We start from the raw sequence: 26,080 nt of genomic DNA on the forward strand, positions 1-26,080 counted from the left end.
CATACTTCCAAGCTGTGACTAATGGTTCTGTCAACAAGTAACATTTCATGCATTTTACTTTTATTTACTTGCGTTTCCACAATGCAATACTGTCTTATAAAACAAAACTCCCTTGTTATTGTCAATGTCCAGGAAGAAAAGCTCAACATATTAAATAAACATTCAGTATAGAGAATGAACAGATATGAAACATTCATGAACTACTCAAGCTTGCTAATTATTGTACAGTCATCTTAAAGTACAGACATACTTTTGCAAAGCTAAACTTAAAACAGTAAGCATCAGGGCCATTTGTTCAGTCACACACAGCCCCAACCACAGTATACGACTTGATCTTGTCAGGTTAAAGGCACAAAAAAACACTGTCATGAAGGTGAGTATACCCCCCCCCCCCATAAAGCTGGTTGATCTTACTTCAGTGAAATCAACATTACTCTTGCAAAGCAAAACTGCAGCTATTCACACAGGCATTGGCCCCCAGTCCAACTCACTATCTACCCAGAGAAATTGTTGTCAGCCTACATTGTTTAAGTAAAATAAATCATCATGGTTACATTATTGTATTTCTTTCACATCTCATTAGCAAAGAACTTGCACGTGATCTTATAGTCGCTGCCACCACCAAGTGAAGTGAGAGAGAGAGAGAGAGAGATTTTGTTTGTGTGTGTGTGTGTGTGTGTGTGTGTGTGTGTTTAATGCTATTGATTTCTGTGGATGTAAACTACAGGCTATTATTGCAGACACCTATTTCTGGCACACAAATGATACAAAATGGCCCAACAGACATACAAAATACCATCATACTGTAACCATTGTCATAGTCAAGCACTCAAATGCAGTCATTTCCTTATTTCTATGCACAAAATATTTTAAGCAATTGCGTAATTTTCCAGAAAAGGAGGACACATATGGAGCAGAACCAAAAAGCTTAAGCAAATCTAAGAGTACCAGTCCCGGACCAATAAACAGAAATGATATTCCACGCATTCCATTTTACATGTACGGAGTCTGATTCTGAAGTACCACAGATACTGATTTAACACAATGTATGGTACGCTGCCTGCTTATTTATTTTTAGATTATTGTAATGTAAGCCCAAGCATTCTACCCTAGCTAAAAATGTTAAATCTTATGTTTTTTTTCATTTTCTTATAATTTTAGGTGCCCACAGACAATACTGCCAAAAGAATGGAACTGCAGTGGTTGTGCTAATGACACTCCCTGAAATACTACTACACTCAGACCTCTTGTTCTGGGAGAGATGTTAAGAGTACAACAAATAAGAAAATATAAACATTACTAATACAAGTTTATTTATTTTAAATATACACACATTAATCCCTCTCTAAATGGTCTTAAACACATTCAGGCCCTTTAAGAAGCACATCAACAGCTGTTTTAAATAAATGTGTCACGACTGCTTACTGCTGCTGTTATCTAGGAAGGTACAGTAAATATGATCACAACAAAGTACACTAAAAGAAACATGGAACATTAATCTTCAGTGTACGTGTGCACCCTGCCCTGTCATAAAACTTTTATAATCAGTCCTGTCTTCCTGCTGGGATCAGCAAGGTATTCATCATCTTAGACATTTGTCTCCAACTTTTGTTCAAGAGTGTGAAATCATTTTATGACTTAAAATGCCATTTAGTTTGTGCTGCTATTTTGGGGTGGGAATAGAATCCACAGCCTTTTGATCTTCCAGCATCAAATAAGGGTAGTTACCTATTTATCCAGCTCTTAACACTGTGTATAATCTTACAGAAAGGATGCAGAGTACACAAGAGATAAAAGTTGGTGCCATCTGAAGTAGGTCTTCCTTGAAAAAGGCCCAGATGAATGTTTAACTAAATAATCTCAGTATTGTTTTGGCAGATGTAGCCTGAAGCTAGCATGATTCACTGGGGTGTATTAAACCATTGCAGTATATAGTTAATTATTCACTTAGTGTCCTCTTTATTCTTCCCTGTCTTCCTGTTAGGAGTTGTGTGTTACTACTATGTGTTAAGGACTTTGGCTTTATCTTTCATTAGGTAGAAATTATTTTAAGAAAATATCAGTAAATATATTTTCCTGATTTGGGGCTTTTCCCCCAATTCTGTGTTTGCTCTGTCTCTAATTTTGTACATAAAAGTTTAAATGTTTTAAGTGTGGTACTTTTCAGATACATTTAAATGCGCTGATATAATGGTCTTTTCTATATTTATCCAAATGGCTTTTTTCCAGATATTAAAAAAGAAACTGTCAAAAGAAGCTGGACACAAACTATGTGTTTTCAGCTGATATATATACAATGGATATAAAAAGTGAACACACCACTGGTACAGTGCTAGGTTTTTGTGATGTAAAAAAATGTGACCACAATAAATAATTTCAAAACATTTCCCACCTTTAATGTGACCCATTCAATTGAAAAAAACAAATAAGTTGGGGGGAAAATATAAAAAATGAGAAATATTCCAATAAACTAATTGCATAAGTATGCACACCCTAAACTAATACTTTGTGGAACCACCTTCTGATTTAATTACAGCATTCAGTCTTCTTGGGTACACACCTGCCATCAATTAAAGATGCTGTAACAAGGACTGCTAGTACTTAATACTATCAGCAAAATCAGCAGGACTCACTTGATTTTACATGAAGGAATAACTGATTGCTATAGTAGCTGAAGTTAGATATCCTATTCATATGAGCCTAAACTAAGCATTGTGGTCCGTCTCACTATAACAATAGTTTTATTTCAGAAAAGATAGTTTTAGTCTGGTGGTAAGGGGACATGTGCATCATAAATGAGGCATGTTGCTTGCTATACTGAGACCTCATTTACAAAAAGGACTTGCTTTTTGTAGAGAATAGGAAGCTGTAAACCTGTAGATACACAATTCACAGACATAACTACAGAAACTAAAAACTACCACTAGCCCCTGACTGCTACCCCCTGAATTCATAAAAGCAGCTGCCATCTGAATAGCTTGTTCATACTTCTAACCTGGAAGCAAACAGTTCTGCTGTGCATACTTAGTGTAGGAAAAACAGTGTGTTACTAGGTTAAAAGCAAAGTGTGTCTCAGCTAGTGCCTAGCACCAAAAAAGTAAATCAGTGAACCCTGACTTGTCAAAAAACAGAAAGTTAAATTAGCTCACTGATAAAATGAGTGTCATGTCCCAACAGTCTGTAATCAGCATAAATCTCTGTTTTTCATTTATGGACTAGTAGATGAAAGCATTTAACATTGGCGAAAAATAAAGAGATTTATGCTGATTACAGACTGTTGGGACGTGACACTCATCATCAGTGAGCTAATGTAACTTTGTTTTTTGATAAGTTATGTGCCTCTGAAAGCATTCTTTTTTGGTCTTTTCAAGATGCTTGAAACAATAGCTGCTGCAGCATGTATGCATTCTTTCATGCCTGCTATATTCTCAAAGATTCAGTGTGCTATTTTGCAGAGATTAGTATCTGACCTGTCCTCAACAGAACATTTCAGGTTAAATGGCAGACTCACTGCACAGATATAGCAGAAAACAAAATTAAAGTTGTGTGATGGAGGAAAGAGGTTTGGAAACAGAAAAAAAATGTTGCAGATGACTGAGGCAGACAAAGTATACAAACTATATTATGCACAAGCAGTTTTCCTGGAACAATATTGTGGACATCCCTGTACTCCTCCCTTATCAGACCCATTATCAAGTACAGTGCCCCCTTTGGTATGTACCTTGCTAAGCACATGCAGCAGTTGGAGAGACCACAGAGGTTCATGACCAGGAAAATCCAGGGTCTCAAACAAGCTATCCTATACAGATAGACTAAAAGCCCTGTCCCTCTACTCAGTCTATAAATGAAGGTGACAGTAATCCAGAACAAAATATTCCACAGCAAACACACTCACCTTCATTTATAGTTTGTGGTTTGTTCCTCTACTCAGTCTCAAAGACTGCTCAGAGGTGACCCGTGTCTAGCATACAAGGACATTTCAGACCCAGACTTGATGGAGTTGTTGCATATCAGTAAGACAAAACTCCTCTCACAATCTGCATGCAAGGCCTTAACTTGGTCTGTAACATTACTAGAACTTGTGGGCAGGATACATTTGTGTCCAAAGACTCCCCTGTCTGTGGAATAAACTCTCTCCATGTCAAGCAGAGTACCTCTCTAGCCCTCTTTAAGAGACTAAAGGTTTTCCCTGCCTAGTTCGTAGTGTGGCCTTGCCACCTGCACAGCCACCTCTCAATCTCTTCTTCTTCATCCTGTTTCTTCAGTAGAACATGCGCCTGGTTCCGTAACATGCTGGTACACCTCATAGTGGAAGTAGAGAACCCCACTTAATGTTTTAACTGACAGATTTTATCAGCTGCAAGGCCTGCCTCAGATGTCCACAGAAAGGCATTGAATACACTTGTAAGGTAGCATGGAAAATTTTACCTTGGTATTACAAGATACTTAAAATGGGCAGTTTCTGCATAAACTTCAGTTAGTTCTAATGTAATTACAGTACACCATAACTTATACCATTGAGGTAAATTCAACAACTACCCTCTTTTTATAATCTCCTCCTTATAGCAATCTGCTGCTTGTCCAATCATTTACTATACAGCATAAAATCATCTTACTATAGCATAACTCACCAAATTCTCGGTGTGCATGTGGGGGGAGTATTCAGACTCTCAGCATAGGCATCATGATCTAGTATGATCTACTATGTTTGTATTTTCTGTAACAGAAAATGTCTAGGCCTAAATTTTAAGTTCATATTTTTGCACCAAGCATGTCCTTAAAATGCAGAACCTGACATATTGTGTTCAACTAACGACATTAAAAAATACATGTGATTCTGGTACTTAGCACTTTGTATATTTTTGAATACCCCTTCAGTCTTTGGCTTATTTCCTTTATATCAGTAAAATTAAGCTTTGATAACTTTTCACAGGACCCTATTGTCTCACAAAAACAAATGTCAATTTTTTTCCTTGGCTAGTAGTAACCCTGAAATCATGTCTGCCTCATTAGTACAATTCTCTCCCTCTCTTCCTTTACTTGAAACACATAAGTATTGCATGTACTGAGTCCTCTTCCCCTGTGATAAGAACAAATGAAATGTCACAAGTAGTATTTTCTCAGGTTTTCTGCATATTTCACTCAGTTAGGAGTAAAAACTATTTCTACATACACAATTTCCAGTTCTTAACAAACTGCTCCACAGAATAAGATTTTCTAGGTAGTTAAAAGTTTACTGCTGTAAACAAATATTGTTTGGACCACGCTATGAATTTCTCAACCACAATGTAATCATAATCTGATAAGGTTGGCTAGTAATAATTCCTTCTCAATAAAATGGAATATGCTTGCATTCTTAATCACAAGAAATAACTCACTCAGACTGGCAAGGCGTAGATGGCTGGGTCTTCAAACATAGCAAGTGCAAGATTCAAAATGATGAAAAAGTATGTGAGTTAGACTGTGTAAGTGATTTATTACTGTTTTTCCTGCATTTCTGTGTACTTTTTAACCTAAAAAACAAAAAACCCCCCCTCCGAAAAATCCTTGTTTTACCACCTTTCTCGACTAGTTTAGACCAGTATACAGGCTTTGCTGTATTCTGGACTGTGGTGTTGTTCCTGTGTTGTCCATTGCCTTACTTGGATAGAAGGAAGTTTCTTTGCTCACCAGTGGGAGTGGGGAGCCTTGAGCAGCCTATCTGTCCCTGAAGGAGTAACTCAGCACAAGAGCGTGTAGTAATTGGTCGTTTTGGACCATTTCCAGCTCTTTTGAAGTTCCCTGTTTAAAATCCGCCCCTGAGCGTTTTTGTCTGGCTATACTACTCAGAAACAGCTCCTCGTGGTCCTGCAGAGTGGTGCTAGCAGCAGAGAACTGAGAAAAGCGACGACTTTCCTGATCTAAGTATTATTTTGCTGTTTTTACCTGAGAGACCTTCCTTTTCTTACTTTGAACAAGTTTAAACTGCTTTATTACCTGTTTTTTGCATTGTACATTATCTGCACTTAAAGTTACATTTGGTCGAAAGTTTGTTGTTAAATTTAACTGTTGAGACTACCCACTAAAATTAGCTAGCCTGTGTAAGTGATTTATTACTGTTTTCTCTGCATTTCTGTGTACTTTTTAACCTAAAAACAAAAAACAAAAAAAAATCCTTGTTTTCCCGCCTTTCTCGACTAGTTTAGACCAGTATACAGGCTTTGCTGTATTCTGGACTGTGGTGTAGTTCCTGTGTTGTCCATTGCCTTACTTGGATAGAAGGAAGTTTCTTTGCTCACCAGTGGGAGTGGGGAGCCTTGAGCAGCCTATCTGTCCCTGAAGGAGTGACCTCAGCACAAGAGCTTGTAGTAATTGGTCGTTTTGGACCATTTCCAGCTCTTTTGAACTTCCCTGTTTTAAATCCACCTCTGAGCATTTTGTCTGGCTATACTACTCAGAAACAGCTCCTCGTGGTCCTGCAGAGTTGTGCTAGCAGCAGAGAACTGAGAAAAGCAACTACTTTCCTGATCTAAGTATTTTTTGCTGTTTTACCTGAGAGATCTTCTTTTTCTTACTTTGAACAAGTTTAAACTGCTTTATTAACTGTTTTTTGCATTGTACATTATCTGCACTTAAGTTACAGTTGGTCGAAAGTTTGTTGTTAAATTTAACTGTTGAGACTACCCACTAAAGTGAGCTAGCCTGTGTAAGTGATTTATTACTGTTTTTCCTGCATTTCTGTGTACTTTTTAACCTAAAAAAAAAAAAACCAAAAAAAAAATCCTTGTTTTCCCGCCTTTCTCGACTAGTTTAGACCAGTATACAGGCTTTGCTGTATTCTGGATTGTGGTGTAGTTCCTGTGTTGTCCATTGCCTTACTTGGATAGAAGGACGTTTCTTTGCTCACCAGTGGGAGTGGGGAGCCTTGAGCAGCCTATCTGCCCCTGAAGGAGTGACTCAGCACAAGAGCTTGTAGTAATTGGTCGTTTTGGCCCATTTCCAGCTCTTTTGAAGTTCCTTGTTTAAAGGATTGTGCGCATAGCGCAGCGCCAGTTAAACAAGCTTAAAGTATTCCTGGCTCCGCCAAGTCTGCACTTCAATTTTTCCCTTAAGGAAGCTCTACTTTCAACAAAATCAGTCTATTCGCTTTATCATAAGCCTAGCACTTGCTCCTAAAACCTTTCCTTTAAGTGAAGCACCCTTAAACTAATGTAAGCACTACATCCACCTACAACCCGTACTAATACCCACTTCCCTTCAAAATCCTCTCTCTGACCCAGTTACACATCACCCCCTTATACTATTCTGGCATGTCGAGTGGTATATTACTGACGTCCTCTCCAGTTCAGCTGGTTAATCTGGGAATCCTGAGACAATGTTACAATTGTCTCATGTACAAAGACAACCCTCTCTTCCTCCCAACAAACACAAACACATGTGAGAGATGCAACTATATAGCCAAACTGGAGGTTGAACTCTCTCAACACAGGACTAGCAAGACCAGACAGGAGGAGAAGGTAACCACACACACAACAAACCCAGTCTCACATAAACCAACCACAACTGCAAACCAAACACATAATAACACAAAGACATACTCAGAGGATCTAATAAAAAACTTACCGAAACAACAGAGGCTCCCAAAGCAGACATCCAAGAAAACACCACCTCAAAACTCTGCACATGCAACACATAGTACACAAAGTCAGTGTGTCAAACAATCACAGCCCTTAAGGCGAAACACCATGCCTGATACACTAGTAATAGGTGACTCTATAGTCAGACACACTGACGTCCCGCATACCAGGCTGAACAAAGAGAGGGTAACGGTGAGCTGCCTGTCGGGAGCTAGGATCCGCCACATAACACAAGCTCTCAGGTCACTCCAAAGCAAGTACAAATATGACTCCGTCATTGTCCATGCAAGCGTGAATGACCTGAGACGTACCTCCTTGGACTACATGAAAAGAGACATAGAGGAGCTCTCTGATTATGTAGCCCAGGCCGGTATGACCCTGAGCAGCATCTTGCCCTCACAAGATGATCAGCTTTAATAATTGGCTCAATTACTGGTGTCATTCTAGGGGGATCCAATGTCTGTCTGCTTGGGGTGACATGCTGGACAAGCCACGCTGCTTCGCAAGGGACGGCTTGCACCTGTCACCACTGGGCTTCCGGATATTGGCTAAGGCTCTTGCCACCCCCATAGTGCCTTTGTTAGGCAAGGCTCAAAAGACAAACCCACCACCTTAGAAAACAATAAAGGAAAAAAACTAAGGGTAATGCTGCTCAACGCCAGAAGTCTAAATCTCAAGATGCAGGCTCTCGAAGCACTCCTCAGTATGGAGAGCATCGATGTCTGTGCAGTAACTGAAACCTGGTTCAAGGCTCCTGAGAGCACCCAAGCCCTACCAGTTTATACCTCGTATCATGCATTTCGGCCCCAAAACCTGGGCTGAGCCACAAAAGGAGGGGGAGTGTCCATATTCATTAAAGACACCCACACCTCCAGGTTAGTGGCAACACACGAAGCATCGGAGACTATCCATGTGCAACTAACCATAGGCAAAACTGCTATACAACTTGTAGCATGCTACAGACCACCCTCGCAATTTCAGGAACTCCATTCAGCCTTCCTGAAGACACTGGAAGATATGAATGTCTCACCAAATACCATCATATTGGGAGACTTCAACTACCCAAACATAGACTGGGTGCATTACTCAAGCCCCAACACCCTAGCCCAAAGGTTCCTGGAATTCATCAACTCAAATGTGATGGAACAACTAGTCACCTCCCCCACAAGGGGAAATAATATACTTGACCTGATCATCAGAAACATGGGGACAAAATGCTCAACACCGGAAGTATACCCCTCACTAGTGAGATCAGACCATAAACTAATAACTCTAGTTATTCATATCCCACCTCCACCCCCAGCACAAAAGACCACAGTGAGAATCTTCTCAAAAGCTGACTTTACACTCCTTAGGACTGAAATGGTATCCTTCAAGCCCCCTGGGCCAGTGGAAGCCACATCCCACACTGCTGAATCCTTCACAAATGCTTTCTACGGGCATCTCTAAGAATGCATGGATCATGCAATCCCAAATAAAACCAAGACCCTTTCCACCAAAGGCAGACATCCTATCTGGTGGACCCCAGCCATAAACAAACTTTATAACAAGAGAAGGAAGCTACTGCAAGACAGAGAAAAATCCCATAAAGGGAAGGCAACCCTGATCAGCACTAGCAAAAAACTACATTTGCTAATAAAATCATCAAAGGCCAACTTCGAGAGACAAATCGCTAAGGACACTAAAGATAATCACAAGGCCTTCTTTAGTTATGTTAGAAACCTGGGCAGAAACCCTCAGATATGCGCAGAGTTAGTTCATAATGGTAAAAAATACACTGAACCCACAGATATTGCCAACATACTGGCAGACAGGTTCAGTGCAAATTTCTCCCCTCCCTCTCCTCCAAAAGACGAAATAAATATCTCAGCTGAATACGACCTCCCTGAAATCTCAGATGTCCAGGTGAGAGCTGCCCTCGACAAAGCTAAAAATACAGCATCCATGGGACCTGACAGTGTCCCGGGTTGCGTGCTACGTGAACTCCTAGAGGAGCTAAACCTGCACATAAGAATGCTGTTTAATATTAGCCTTGCTACAGGATACGTCCCTGAACACTGGCGTACAGCTGCAGTGGTCCCACTCCACAATGGTGGCACCTCTACAAATCCTGGAAACTACCGCCCCATAAGCTTGACCAGCCTGGTCTGCAAAGCTATGGAAAGGATCATTATAGAACTCATAAACAAAGACATTGGGGACCTACAGACAATTGACCCTACCCAGTTCGGCTTTGTAAAAGGCAGATCCTGTCTTTTAAACCTGGTGGACTTTTTTGAAACAGTCACTAGAGCCATCAATGAAGGCAAAGCAGTTCATACAGCCTACCTGGATTCTGGCAAAAGCCTTTGACACGATACCCCACTCAGGCATCATAGACAAGCTCAACAGCTTAAATGTAAACCCTTTTGTCACAAGATGGGTTGCAAACTGGCTAAAGGACAGAACCCACAAAGTCAGAATAGCTGGAGCTATGTCAGACTCTAAGCCAGTCACAAGTGGAGTCCCACAGGGCTTTGTCTTGGGACCCCTCTTGTTCGGCATTTATTTCTCAGATGTGCAGGCAAACATAGGGGGGTTGTGGCTGACAAAGTTCGCAGATGACTGCAAACTAGGTGCCATAGTCGACACACCAGCTGACACATGCATCCTCCAGAAGGGCCTCACAGAAACAGACGACTGGTGCCAGAGTCATGGCCTTAAACTAAATGCCAAAAAATGTATAGTCATCCCCTTTGGAAAAAACAAAGTACCCACAAATTACCACATAGGTGGTAATCCATTAAGTACAGAAAAAGTAATCAGAGACCTGGGGACCCAAGTTGACAGTGACCTCTCATTTGACACCCACGTCGCCAAAGTGGTTAGAAAGACCTTCTACCTTGCCCACCTTATCATGAAGGGATTCACATCCAGATCAAAGGATGTCATTGTACCCTTATATTCCTCCCTTATCAGTCCTATGATTGAGTGCAATGCCCCATTTGGTATGTACCTCACCCGGCACCTGCAGCAGCTGGAGAGACCCCAAAAGTACCTTACCAAGAGGATCAAGGGTCTCCAGCATATGTCATATGCTGCCAGACTGAAAAAGCTCCAGCTCTATTCAGTAGCATACCGCCTGCTCAGAGGTGATCTGTGCGTTACGTACAAGGCCATGTCTAATTCAGAATTAATGGACATGCTCCACCTCAAAAAATCCAAATCCATCAGAGCCACGAGAGCTAAAGATCTAAACCTCAGCACAAATATGAATAGGACATGCTGGAGGGACAGATTCATAACCCAAAGGCTTCCCGCACTCTGGAACAGGATACCTGTCCATGTTAGGCAGAGCCCCTCACTGACTCTCTTCAAGAGAAATCTGGACGAATGGATGGGTGATCGTAGGTTTACCCCGGGGGTCATCTCTGCATCATTGCTAGATAGAGGCACAGTAAACTAAATTTAATTTAAATTGTACACTTTTGTATCTTTACATGGGGTGGCGAAAGCCACATACACCTTGGCTAGGCTTATAAATGCCCTAGGGCAGATAGCCTAGTACTATACAATGAAACTATGAAACTACCTGTGTCATCCAGTGGTATGAAAATATTGCATCTCTATGCACTAACGCATCCAATATTACTTTGTTTTGTTTTCATGTTAAATTAACTTACTTTAACTGGGATATCAAATCACCTTGGAACAAATACAAAACTGCCTAACCTAATTGGAAATGCAACCTCACAAGAGGGCATAACACAAACACAATGACTTGTACATTGAACTACATAACAGCCTATGCTGTGGCAGGGACACTGCTGCTAAGGCATTATTTTACACTTAGATCTCCATCAAATGCTACAATACCATGTATGTCACACAGCTTTGTAGGTTGGGGCAGCTTTATTTGTGTGTGCAAGCCTGTATATATGTTGGTAAGTATGTGCACGCACAACATACTTATTACAAATATACATACAGAAACCACCTACCCAGCAAAAGTATAGTTCAAAGCATGCTCCAATTTACTAGCACCTTCTGAGCCATCTTATTTGTTTTGGCTTATCTACTCTGGCTATCAAGACTCTCTTCTCACCACCCTACAGACCCATTCACTCCATTCTAAGCAACAGTCTGACAGCCCATTTGATTTGATTGGGTTGGCAGTCAATAAAGGGGTTTTGATGCAAGTCTTAACTTCATAAACATTCCCTGTTGTCCTCCTGAACAGGATGTACAGTGGGTGTCAGTGATAGGCTGCCACTCACTCATTTCCATGGGAGATGAAATCCATCAGGATGTCTCAGCTTCTTTACCAGGGAAGATACCCAGGCAATTCTTTCTGGTTTCCACCAGGGATCTAACTTCAGTCTGCTCTGACGTGTATTCCACATCCTTCCCCTGAAGACAAACTAACAGTCTAAGCCTCAACAGTCCTCCCTTCCCCATCTGAGTTCCAAGTGTCTAATATGCTAACTGATCTTGGACCGTCTGGGTCCATACCCCTCAAATGTCCAGATTTTAGCCTCACATTTTGGTCTGTTCCTCATAAAATGTATGGTTTTCTGGCAAATCACTGAGGATTGAATTCACTAAATAATGACAGACATTTGAGTTTCAGACTCCATATCCTTCATAAAACACATGTTAAAACAAATTCTGTTACTCTAGCAAGTTTCTAAGTTGATAAGAATATTTAAAATCTGTCCTTATTTTTGTCTAAGAAATCATTAGTTGCCCCCCCCACCAAAACAATAATTATGTGCAAATGTATGAAGCTCACTCCTTCCTTAGTTCTGCACCAGCAGCTTTCCTTCCAAGTACATACTTCTACATAATTAGAGCAAAAACTGAACTGCAGAAAATGCTGCATCAAACATTAGCTAGGTGGGTGTTTAAACATACTCCTCTAAAAATGCAATGATATGGTGAAATGTCATACAACTGTTTTGTATTCCTTCAAAAAGATGAATTATTTATTACACCTCTGGTCTAGGGACTGAATGAGAAATTAGGACATAGAGCACAGCTAAGAGAAACCAGGTGAGAGCAGATATAAAAGGAGGGGTTAAACCTTGCAACAAAATAAACACACAGGACCAAGGAAGGTCTACTCAGGGTCATCAACCCATGTTTCCACACCCGCTCCCTTGTTCAACCTAGATATGTGGGTAACCTCTTCACTTCAGTATAGTTATGCAGGCATGTCACCTCTCCAACTCAATTGGACAGGTATGATCTCCACTTTAAAACAGCTATTTATCACCCACCAAAGCATTTTTAAGCAGCTCTTTGGGTATCCTTCCTTCTTCAGCCTGCTAGTACACTAGACAGAACAGGCAGCATAACAAAGTGCACCAGAGAAGAGTAAGATACAAGATTTAGTGAGGTGACATCTTCCGTGAAGTATGACAATTTTTTGGCAGTGGGAACATAGGTACTCACTGGTAGAAATTTACTGCATTAAGTCACTTTGCACCTTTAGTCAGTTTCCCAGTGAAACTTTTATTTTCATAACTTAACTGTCTTTTTGGTAGTCTGCATCATGTATATCACACAACACAACTTTTATTGTTGTACAACAAAAAAGAAATGACATTCAAATGACTGTTCTTGCTTTTTAATTCTACAGAATAATAAAATATTTGATGGGTAAGTAAGAAATGTATAAAGAACAGTATTGCTATTAACTGTATGCATGATGAATTATAGTTCCCATCTATTACCTTCTTGCTATTCATTACGATGCTCAAGTGTGGAGATTATTAAGAAAGTGCAAGATAAACAGCACTAGTCTATAGTAATGTACTTTAGTAAGTCTAGAGTGGACTCAGCAACATCCCATTCATTTAATAATTTACCCTCAATAATGCTGGTTGCCTGTAACCCACTTAATTACTAAAAAATAAGCTTTCACCCCCAGATATTCAGTGCTTTTCATGCTAATATTTTGGGAGGGTTATCAAAATGCAATCAGAACAGATGGAACAATAATATACTTCATTGAAATTAGATTAATTGAATCTCACTTCCATGAATCTATCTCACTGAATCAGCAGCAAGTAATTGCAGATCATGTTAGAAACCCCACCACTTCTGGACCAGAAAAAAAAAGAACACATCCAGAAAATACACATTAATGGAAGATAGAAGAACAATTAAGCTTACAAAACTGGTGTTTCAGCTATTCGAAATATCACTAAAATTAAGGCTGTAAAATAAATTCAGCTCAGCAAAAAGTTATTGAGAACTCCACTGCAAAGACAACATTGTTGGAAACTTCGCTAAATTTGCAGGCATGCTGACTACAAGATTACAGTGCCCAAATGAGCAATCATGAAAGAAGTTTAACTTTCAACTAAAGACAGCTTAGCCTTTCACTGTTTGGTACCGTAGAACAGTACTATCAAACCAGAAATTTGTAAAAGCATTCCTTTTCTCATACTGCAATTTCAAAATGAATTACATGAAAGTGTTTTGTTTTCCTACTTAAGGTAGGACTAGTACTACTACATTAAGTAGGAAAGCAAAACACTTTCATGTAATTCATTTTGAAATTGCAGTATGAGAAAAGGAATGCTTTCACAAATTTCCGGTTTGATAAATCTTATTCTAAGCAGCATTAATAATTTGTTTTATGCCGGTGCAGCAAAAAATAAAAAAAAACAAAACAAAACCTACCTCAGTTTGTTTATGTAATAATAGTCGTCCTCTGGACTCCTCTCTGCTCTGCGATCTCTCTCTCTCTCACTGCAGCCACCACAAGCAAGCCAAAAAAAACCCACCAGTATAAATTAAAAATAATAACATCCACCAAGGAAGTTGGAAATGGTCCCGAATCCCAACTTGCAACTTGCAACCTCTAAATAAGCTATTGCTACTGATTGTTTCTCGCTCTCTTTTTTGAGAAGAGAGCGAGAACCAATCAGTAGCAATCCAGCCATCCACGTCACGTACGTGCCTGCCGACGTGACAGTTTGACCCCCCCCTTAATTTCCGAACCGGATCATGCGGTTAAACCGCATAGACTTCTGGGCATCACACTGATGCTTTTATTTAAATCTGGACTGCCTTTTACAGCAGTCAAATATTACAGATATATAGGAGGCACCGTACGTTCTAAAAAAAAAAAACAAAAACCCCCAGAACTTGACGAGCATGCGCACATCGAGTTCTGGGAGCCTGCAGACACAATGTATATCTTGACTGGACCGTGTAGTAAGAAAATAGAAAATTAGTATTTAAAACTTTAATGGCAACCAATTTGCAAATAATCCTGGGAGGGCTGCAATCCGGCAGTCTGATGGCATGAGCCACCCCTGATTACTTTTCTACTGCTCAGTAAACTGCAGCTCCCCATTTTTAAAGATAAATAAAAACAGAAAAGGAAAGATATTTTTTTCTTTAGAATCTAGCTTGCCTAATTGCCCATAAAAATGGCTGTTTATCTTCCCTAGACACTGGATTGTACTGGCTGATTGATGATTGTTTTTTTTTTTTGTCCCTCTCTGTTTGCCCTCACTGTGCTCGGGCTCACTTTGCTCCTCTCCCACCCACCCCCATATCATTTCCTTTATACCTAACCACAAGTCCCTCCCAACAATCAAACTCCTCCCCTTCTTGTTGCACAAGCTAACACTCACTACAAACTCTTTCCCCACCTTACAACAAACTCTCAACCAGCCCACCCTATTAAAGCCCACTCCTCCTCTTCAAACATGCCAGGCTTAATCATTCCTGTCATACTTCTACCTGCATTACTCCTCCTACAAAACATGACATCACCTCATACACTCTTAACCCCTATACATAAAGCCCACCCTACCCTCACCAAAGCTAATTTTCTTACCCTCAGCAACCCATACTCATCTCTGCATCTATCCTTTCGATGAACATGCTACTCTCTAAAATAAAAACTCCTCCTTTCAACCATAGTACATCTAAGTATAAAGCAAAATACTTTCACAACTACCCACAAAAAATGAAAGCTTATGACTTCCCAAGGACTCTGCTTTTGTCAGGTGATTTACACCCAAACCCTGGTCCTACCACTATTCCTAACACCCCACAAAATATCACCCCTAATTCTCATCAACAATCCATACCAAAAAAGAAAATCTCCTTCTATTCTATCAATACTCAAAGTATGCTCAACAAACTAAGCCAGTTTCATGCTTGGATAACTCTTCATACCCCAGACATTAGCTCTGCCACAGAAACTTGGCTTAAACCTCAAAACCAAGATAAACATTCTTCCTCCAGGTTATAATATACTACGCCAAGATTGCTTAAAGAAAACAAGTGGAGGTGTTGCTTTAGTTTACTCTAACTACCTCACTTCTTCCCTTTCTAAAGAGCCAATTCCCTCCTTTACACCTGCTGAAATACTAATAGCAAACCTCAAACCCAATGACTTTATTACCATCACAGTAGTAGCCATATACATTCCATCAGGGGACAACATCCCCTTAATGGAAAGCATATTGTCCTATCTCTCCCTAAATTTCCCTAATGAAACTATCCTTCTTGAGGACATAAACATTAATTGGCATAACCTTCATAATCCAAACCCTCCACAGCACACAAACCTCCATGGATTTACACAACTGATCTCCAAACCCACCCATACTAATAACTCTCATTCTTCAAGCTCCTTAATAGATTGGATACTTGTTTCTAACCCTAGCAAATACCTTAACTATGAAACTCTACCTGATGTCCTGAGCAACCACTCACCTATAAAAGTGCTATGATGCATCACCCACCTCTCCAAACCACACCGGCTTATCACTTGCTGCAAACTTACAACCTTTAACCCAGACACTTTTAAAACCCTCCTGTCTAGAATTAACTGGAATTTCTTTACTCAGCCCCCCCTCAACAAAGCAGTAAATGCCTTCAACTCAACATTCCTAAATATTTTATATTCTCTAGTCCCACTGAGAAATGTTCAATTAAAGGCAAACATTTCACCCTGGCTAACTAAAACCACCCATACCCTTATGAAATCCAGAGATAGGGCATGGAAAACATGGGTACAAACCAAACTCCCAGCTGACCTCCTAAATTATAAAGAACTTAGAAATCAGACCAAAAAACTTATCAGTAAAGACAAAACAACTTTTTATAATCCCCCAAAACATTAAAATCTGATCCAAAAAATTCTGGAATGCTATAAACCAAATACTACATCCAGGTAACCCAACTTCACCAAACCCATGTCCTGACAAGTCACCTGAAGAAACTGCCAATACTTTCAACACCTACTTTATCGAATCCATTTCCAAACTATTTAACCCCAACCTCTCAAACACTTCAAACCTCCCTATACACCCCACAACCACTATCTCAGTAAACTCCTTCTCTCTCAAACCTGTCTCCACTGACTATATCAGAACTCTATTCTCAAAGCTCAAACCATGCTCCGTATCAGCAGACAATATTCCTTCTTACTTTCTCCGGATTGCTGCACACTAACTTGCTGTGCCTGTATCTATACTAATCAATTGCTTCATCTCTGAGTCTAAAGTTCCTTATATCTAGAAACAGTTTTATACTCTTCCTATTCATAAAAGAGGTAACTCCACAGAAATATCTAATTTCAGACCTATCGCTATCTTCTCTTCAAAATCCTTGAGAAATGTATACACAAACAAATTGTGCATTATCTCTTACAAGAAAAACTTCTCACTCCAACACATCATGGCTTCCATCCCAAGCATAGTATAATCACAGCTCTACTATCATTTCTCAACACCTTAGCCCTGGTTAAAGATGATCACAAACTCATATCCTGTCAATTCCTAGACCTTTCTAAAGCTTTTGACACTGTCTCACACATTCTGCTACTTAGTAAACTTGTAAACCTAAACTTCTCCCCTGGTACAGTTGCATGGTTCAATAGCTATCTCTCTGATAGGCTGCAGTCAGTACAATGGGACTCAGCACTATCTACCCCTCTTTCACCCTCTCTCAGTAAGACCTGGTGTTCCCCAAGGTTCCATCCTTGGACCTCTACTCTTTAATATCTTCACCAACTCACTCCACTCCTCTTGTCCTCATTCTAACATTGTACAGTTATAACTATCGCTAATTCCCCCTTAGAACTCCTAACAAATACACAGACATCTTTCAGCTCAGTAGAGACATGGTTCACTAATAATCAGCTCATCAACCCTAAGAAAACAAAATTACTACTTTCTACCTAAATCTGTAAACCACATTAAACTCTCCTTCTCAATAAGGTCCCTAAACAATACTTCTGTAGAAGTCAAAACTAGCACAAAACTCCTTGGCATTACCACTGACGACCAACTAAAATTCGATTTTCACATTAACAGTTGTATAAAAAAAAACACCAAAAGCTAGGACTACTGCACAGGAACAACAAATTCTTAACTACTGAAGCTAGGATTTCTCTTACCCACGCCTACCTTCTACCATGCTTAACCTATTGTTCCCAAATATTCACAAATCTGAACTGCTCCCTACTTACCAAATTAGAATCAACCTACCACAAAATAGCTAGATTTGCAGCAAGCATATAAATCTCAACACTGTCTCTCCATAAAATACCTGAACTGGCCAGAACTACCTCACCTATTCCTATAATCTCAACTCCAAATCGTACACTCCATCCTATATCAGCCTGATTTCTGCTCAAGTCTGTCTTGTCTCATCTCTCACTACTCCCCTACCAGACTTCTCTGAAGCTCAACCCAAGACTTACTAAAAATCCATAAACCCAAATCCAACACAGGGTTCAGCTTATATAGCTACCATCCCTCTATTGCATGGAACAAACTCCCACTAAACATAAGGTCCCTGACTCATCCCAAAAAGTTTAAGCTAGCAACCAAAGACCACTTTAAAAACACTGGTCCTGCCATTGCACTGACCCTCCCTGATTATTACGTACCTTTTATAGAACAGTCAAACTAACTTATTAAAACTTACCATTAACTACTTCATCCTATGCAACCTCCAAAGCTTCTTCTATACTCTGCTCCCTGAAATTCTTATGTAACCTTTTAAGTTTCTGCTACTCTGCATACAAAACCTTATATTTACTCAACTCTCTTTTTAAACCAAAACATACAACTTATTCTACTTTTTTAACATTCTCCTTTTTGTTTATAGTACTTTTATCTGTCAACAATATACATGTATGTAGCTTAGTATTTTAACTACCAAAATTCTCTATTGCTGTTTTTTATTGGAATGTATCTGTATTGCTATTTTTATTGCATTGTATATCTTTAGAGCTTTTCTCCGCGGGCCTCCTCTGAAAAAGGGCAATAGCTCAGCCGGACACTCCCAGTCAACAAACGTAAAATAAATAAAATAAAATAAATTATTGGAGGAAAATGTGTTTTAACTCCAGAAGATTCTTTATATTCAGTATTCTCTAACAGGGAAGGTAAGACAAAATTATACTTTCAGTTTACAGTATTGACAACTGAGTTTTCTTTTCTTTTTTTCAGAGTTAACAATATAATTAGAGAACTGAATGCTCTATTTTACTTCACCGTATAGATTGCTATTCTTATATATAAATCATTTTTTCATGCAACTCTTGATAAAGGTGAACCTGGAACATGTGGTCCTTCTGGTAAAGATAGAGAAAAAGGAGCTAAAGGAGAACCAGGTGAGATAAATTACTGTCCCATAATTCTCCTGTTTTTTCCCTTTTCTTTATTTTTATTACAGCTCCTGCACTGCTGTCAAGAAGTCTGTCCAATCACATGTATACATGCGAGTCATTTTGAAGATGTTTTCAGATTGTTTGTTATTAGTAAAATGGCAAGTAAAAATGTTCAAAATCTCATAGGCTGAGAAATGTTAACCATAACAGAGTGAGCATCAGAGTCAGAATTCTGATGCCAGTCAACATATTCTAAGTAATCTTTCTTTCAACTTATATTATTTGAGGAGAGACTGTTATCTGTATTAACAAATAATTGTGGATTGTTTCAGATTATCTGTATTCAATGTATAAACTTAAATGTATTGTAATACTAGAGCAAGGATTACTGGAGTATCTTCAAATTTACTACTCATACTCCTTGTGGATGACAACATGAACTCCTGTCTTGTGTTGTTTTCAGTGGGCTGGATCCCCTGCTCACTAACTGTTGTACTGTTAGACTTCTTCTGGCCATCTTTGTATGTCATGCTATGATTCACGTTTAAATTAAAAGTTTTACTTAAAAGATTACAGCCTTCATGTACTACTTTAGTCATGACAGCTTCCAATATACTAACAGCTGTAAAGTGCATGCAGCACTCCGATTATGCTCAGATATTCAGAAAAAGACTAATCAGTTAAGTGTTAGAGTGGAGCGAGATCTGATCTCAACAAATGTTAAGCTTAAATTGTTAAGGTCAGGTCGCAGGCTAGGCAGTTAAATCTGCTAGTACTGACCAGCAAATGACAGTGACAGAGTTAAAGATTTGTTTCTGCTGGTCTGTCAGTAAGATGTCCTGACTCTATGTTATAAACATAGAACACTACTAGAATAACAGGATGTGTGTTCGTCTGCATTTTCTGAAGAAAATTAAGTCTGAAACTTAAATGTGTGTCATTATGTTATGACGAAAAGATCAAACATTTGTGCTGAAAATCTGGACAGTTAAGAGGCATGGACAGTGAGCATAAACATAAGGAGCTGTGTTATACTGCCTTTCTGACACTGCTCACCAAGTGCATTATGGCTTTGAAAGACAACAAAACACTTAAGAGTTTTTTATATTTGTTTTTACTATAATTAGGAATACATGGAACTAATAAAGCTCCATGCACTACAGAAAATTACGATTGGGACACTGATGCTAATCTACTATCATCTGTTCAAAACATGGATACGAAGATATAATAAGTCTGTTAGCTTTGGTGATCCATTAAGAATCCTCTGTATTATCACTTGGGATTTATAAAATTCTTTTGCATCTCCACTTAGCTTTCTGTATTTTGATATAATCCAGATTTCAGAGACATGAAATAAAGAATACTTTCAGCTTGTTTGCATACAGCTGAACCAGATTAATATACGTATGCAATCTGAATGGCAGCAGTAGTCTATCCCCTTCAAACCACACCCTTCAGAGTATTACTAGAAAGTTGTGCATGTGCATCTTGTGACAGAGTTAAAGATTTGTTTCTGCCTGCTGTCCTGTAGTAACATGTCCTGACTTCCTGTTAGAAACTTAGAATGTTACTAGAATGACAACATGTATGTTTGCCTGAATTTTCTGAAGGATAATTACCTGGTAAAAAAGAGGGAATGTGTATAATTACCTGGTAAAGAGAGAGGGAAAGATAGTATTTTTGCACAATTCTTTATAACAGATTTCATGTAGCAATAAATGTGTAAAAGTAAAACATGCTATAAACAATTACTCATCAAAATATATTTAAATGAATCATTATTATTTAACTTCCCCGGTGGTGCAGCGGTAGCATTGTTGCCTCACAGCAAGAGGTTCTCCCGTTCAATTCTCGGCTTGGGTTGGGAGTGCCTTCTGTGTGGAGTCTGCATGTCCTCCCCGTGGTCGAGTGGACGTTAGAAAGACATGCTTTGAATGGGCGTGCCTTTGTTGAAGGTTGGGCATTGGGGCTGGCAACTTGACACCATAAAAACCAACTGCCAGTCATTAGCGGAGTTCCGCTGTAGCGACCCCTAACTGGGAAGAAGCCGAAAGACAAACAACAACATTATTATTTAAAGACTGTTTGAAGTATTTGTAGTGTAAAGATTGAAAATATAAAAATTAAAGTTGTAATACCATACTTCTTTTTAAAAAATATCCACTTATCTGAACCTCTGCAATAATTTATGGAAATTATTTTCTTATTTTTGTTCTATAAACCTTCATGCTTACTGTGATGACCCCCCACTGGACCCGGTAATCAAGGAGCCTCAATTCTCACCACTGGTGCCTGTGGGAGGATGTTCGCTGGGAGGATAACAGGTACACACACGGTATTTCCAGCTCTCTGCATCGAGTGCAATTTCCCTTAAGAGCACACAGAGACCACAGTCAGTCCAGGTCTGGTTCCTCTATCTTTCTGCAGATCCACAATAAGACTCTCCACTGGCACAACTATAGAGTTGAGGCCTTATCCAGGGTTCCAACCAAGTCTTCAAACACTCTGTCCAACCACTGATTTGTCTCCCTGCCCAAGTAGCTGGCATACTCTTTGAGATTTTGATTTGCCCACACACACACACACACACACACACACACACACACACACACACACACACACACACACACACACACACACACACACACACACACACTTGGGAAAGACTGGCACAGGTTTACTAGCTATGCCCCCTTTTGCCCAGACTATAAGGTAGTTACCACTGCCACCAGAACCCCTTGACAGCTACTTTAAGGCCCTTAACAAAGGGTGTGCAATCTTACTGTGTAATATTAATATTATTACAAATGGTAGTTTGACCAACAGCAAGGCTGTTAGGAGTGGCCAACACAATGTCACCAAATAAATATGCAAGTACTCTCAAAGCTTAAATATCTCTGCAAAGATCAGCCACAATGAAAGGTTTAAATATATTTAATAATAAATAATAAACTAATAAGAAAATATTAAGTATATATTCACAGTGACACCAGAGTTCAAAACTACAGGAAATATTAAAACAACATTGCAGGACAGTCTCAGACAAATAAAAAAATAATATCTAAACTAAGCTTCACTATATTTCTGACTGAATGCAAGAGAATTATACTGTTCTCTAGTAACTTACTTACAAAGCAAGGCAGATGTGGTGAATGTTTCTTGTTGTTCTTGTCAGGTCCAAGACAGAATGCAGAATTATCTGCCTCACTAAGAGACTTCTCAAAATCATATCTAAAATATTACTGCTGGGATAGCTTGCAGAATGACATACTTTCCGGTCATCTGACTTCTAGTTCCCTGCAAACCCCCATTGCTAGCAGCATTTAGTATCTACATGTAAAAATATGCAGACAAGGGCTGTTGCTCAGATTTTTGGCAGGTGATGGAAGTCGTAAAACAATTGCATTTCTTCATGCTTCCAAAGTAGCAATTAGTTCACCCCAAAGACAACACAGAAAGCTTCCTAGTACATGTTTTGTGTCATTAGCTGCATTGAAACCTGAAAGATAACCTTTTTATGGCCTAGCCCATAAAGTGATCTAATTTCAAATATTTTTCTAAAGTTTGCTGGACTGAGGTTAACCCTCTGGTTTCCTCTGTTAACATATATGTTTAAACAGTTACAATAGTGCATGTATATTTCTGTTCTCTTCCAGTAAGGCACACTGTGGATACATTTTAAGCACAAGAAATTTACAAATACCTTTTCAGCACAAACATATGTGCAAAGTAGTTTGATGTACACATGACATACAGTTCCAATACATTTGTAACACAAGCATCTTGTATAGAGGACTTTGATATTCATAAATGACATATACTTATTTACAAAATTCCGGCTAACTGTGGTGGCAGTACCTCCTTTCATCACACTTACACTTGCTAATTTTTCTTTTCTACCATGGCACTTATTTTTTGTGACTGGACTGTGGAACATTTGATTCACAAAATAAAACTGTTGTGCCAGTTGTGAACAATTGCTGTACTGCTGATAAACAAATTGCAAATTATCACAATGGATACACCTGAGATTATTACATTAAAAGTGCAAAAAGTCTGTTTTAACAAAATAAGAAAACAAGGAACAACAACAAAACAGTATATTTGCAGGGGGACAAGCTCTCTTCAACCCACACACCCCTATGTCTCCAATGCTGGTGTTAGTTAAATTGCCTACTACACAGCATGCTGTTATATCAAAATAGAGAAAGCACAGCAGGGTAGTAATTTATACAACCAGCTAGTATTAACAGTCAGTGAACAAACATTGTGGAAATAGGGGTAGGTAAATGACCACGTGATGACACGTAAATGAAGAGGCACAGTCTAACAAGTAAATTATGAAAGATGTAAATGAGGGTTGGCAGAAATGGATCACAATTCATGCCATCAAGGGCAAAGGTGTACAAGCAGTAACTTCTGATTATTAAACCAAAAAGCCCAACTGCATTTGTGGAGTTGCAGTGTTGAATATGCTTGGGGCAGCAGCTGTAGCACAGTAGCATTTAATGGTCTTAAGCCGTGTTGACCTTCATCCCAGAATATAAAATGACCACAGGCATGACCTGAAATGTTCCTTACAGAAAGAAGAAGAAAACATAACTCTGCTTAATGTCTAGCAGTTGAGGAATCATTTCCATGTTGGATGGAGATGTTGTATAGGAAATGGCTAACGTGTATGGTTCATGGAGTCGACATCATCTACTAGTGTATATCAAAGATGTGTAACTATTAATATATTTAGCTAAAAGGATCTTTTAGAGACAAAAGGGTACACACTGAGTATATCACAGATGTCAATCTGTAAAATGCACAAGTTGTTTCTCAATACATTTCTGCTATACTTGGATTAGTATATCTGTTTCCCGAACACTGCAGCGATATGACCATTCATAGCTTCTATGACATCACCCACCTCCTTGAAGTATTGGGAGCTATAGATTTAATGCATGTGACAATAAAAACTCCCCTTGATGTCCTCAGAAAGTGGCATATCAGTAGGAAAGGTTACCATTCCATCATTTGTCAAGTACTGTACAACAAATAGGAGCTAATAACCAAATATCTGCACAGCACCCTGACATTGCCCATGATTTCCATATATGGCATACAAGTCATCTGGATATCTGCTTCCTATACAGTGACATTCCACAGGGTCACCAAATAGGCTAATTCAGGTTGACTGGTAGTGCCACTTATCTACTGCCACATACAGTATGTATCCATGTCTCATCCCCCCTTGTATCTCTTCTTTGTTTCATGCGATGCAGGATACTCAGTGGAACTAAGGTAGCTGATGTCCATAAGGAACCCACATAGTGTGCTCAGGTTGCAATACAACACTGACCATGCATAGGAACATCAAAGATGAATGTTTGGCCTGCTGAAAGCATGTCTACCTAGATATGTCTGGCAGGCACAGCAGTACACTATTTGTAGCATGCTGCACAACATGATCACCAGGAAGCAGGCAACCCAGCCCACAGTCCCAGAGCCCTCTGGACCTGCAACATCAGACCCAGTAACACCCACCACAACTACATCTTGCAGCAGAGGTGATTGTGATGCTGACAGACAGTAACCAGTGGCTGTACCATGTGCATTCAGACAACATTGTGCTCAGTATATGGTAGCGCAAGCAAAGATGCAATGTACAATTCCACCTGTTTGGGCCTTGTAAAGTACATGATGACAGTGCAGTAGAACAGAGAACAGAATAAAGCACACAGTGGTATTTAAAGGCTATGCTTATCAGAGCAAGGTCAAGCCACAGCATGCATCAGACATCTGCACATACACAGGAGGAAGAGTAATGTGCATCACAGCCATCATCATCATTTGCATGGATGTCTAGGGATACATTGTCATCTAACTGGAAAAAGGGGAGGGGCTTACAGGTCACTGGAAGCAGTGACGTGGGTTTCATAGAGAGGAGATATTTGTGCCACAGATATCTTCTGTGGACAGGGTGGGTGTGGCACTACATGACTGCACTGTGGGACAACTATGATGTCTGGATGTGTGTGACTAGAGACCTCCTTAACACTGGTGTGGCAGTATTGGTGGAAAACAATCTATGCAGGGCACACTACTGAGATGTCCCTAAAGGTTCAGTGTCATGGCCTCTCATAATGAGGGATGGCAGACTGAAATACTGCTAGTTTTGCAGGTGCCAACTGCGTTCCCTTTGATAGCCTACCTAGGCAGCCAGCCTGAGGATGCACACACTTGTGAGTATGGACAACACTAACAAACAGGGTAGTGAGAGAAGCACTCACTAATTTCTGTATTGAGGTGGACATGGCACCATCATGTACTATCATGGATCTCATGAAGCCTATCATGACATTGTCTGTAGACTCCATTGTCTCCTGGAGGCACTGGCACTGCTGGGTGACATCTTCATGGGCGTTACACACCACACAGTTAACTTCCAGGTCAGCATGGATAGCTGGAGACTGTGCCTGAATTATGGTTACCCACTGCTAAAGAGAAACAAAGCATTAAAACATTAAGAAACCTTTTTCTGGCACCTTAGTGCACAGCATTCCAGGAGTAATACAAAACATTCAACAGATAAACTGAATAAAAAAACAAAACAAGCAAACCAATCATAAACATCCATTAGTCAAGTTGCTGGTTAATTAAAAATCTCCAATTAATTGCTTGCTTAATCCAACAATAAGCAAGAAAAATGCCATCCTGCTAGACTAAAATTTATCTGAATAAAAGTTTTCGAACTAAGCACTCTTCAGACTTCAGATGAGTAAAATAACTTCACAATCTTTAAAGATTTCCTCTGAAATGACATGGTTGATGATTTACATGA

At 39.5% G+C, this 26,080-nt stretch overlaps 1 protein-coding gene and 1 long non-coding RNA gene across 2 annotated transcripts in view; one reads left to right on the plus strand and one right to left on the minus strand.

The window, feature by feature from the left end:
• The window catches only part of LOC122802064, a 123,564-nt gene extending 109,062 nt beyond the window's left edge, over positions 1-14,502 (minus strand). Inside the window, exon 1 of the long non-coding RNA XR_006364867.1 lies at positions 14,286-14,502. This is a non-coding gene — a long non-coding RNA (uncharacterized LOC122802064). The remainder of the gene's footprint in view (positions 1-14,285) is intronic.
• Positions 1-26,080, plus strand: part of LOC122802063 (complement C1q and tumor necrosis factor-related protein 9B-like) — a 273,178-nt gene that overhangs the window by 120,577 nt on the left and 126,521 nt on the right. The gene's annotated exons all lie outside the window — the stretch shown is intronic.

The sequence above is a fragment of the Protopterus annectens genome, chromosome 5.part0, assembly GCF_019279795.1.
Source record: "Protopterus annectens isolate FY-2018-M chromosome 5.part0, PAN1.0, whole genome shotgun sequence".
In the NCBI taxonomy this organism is placed as follows: Eukaryota; Metazoa; Chordata; order Ceratodontiformes; family Protopteridae; genus Protopterus; species Protopterus annectens.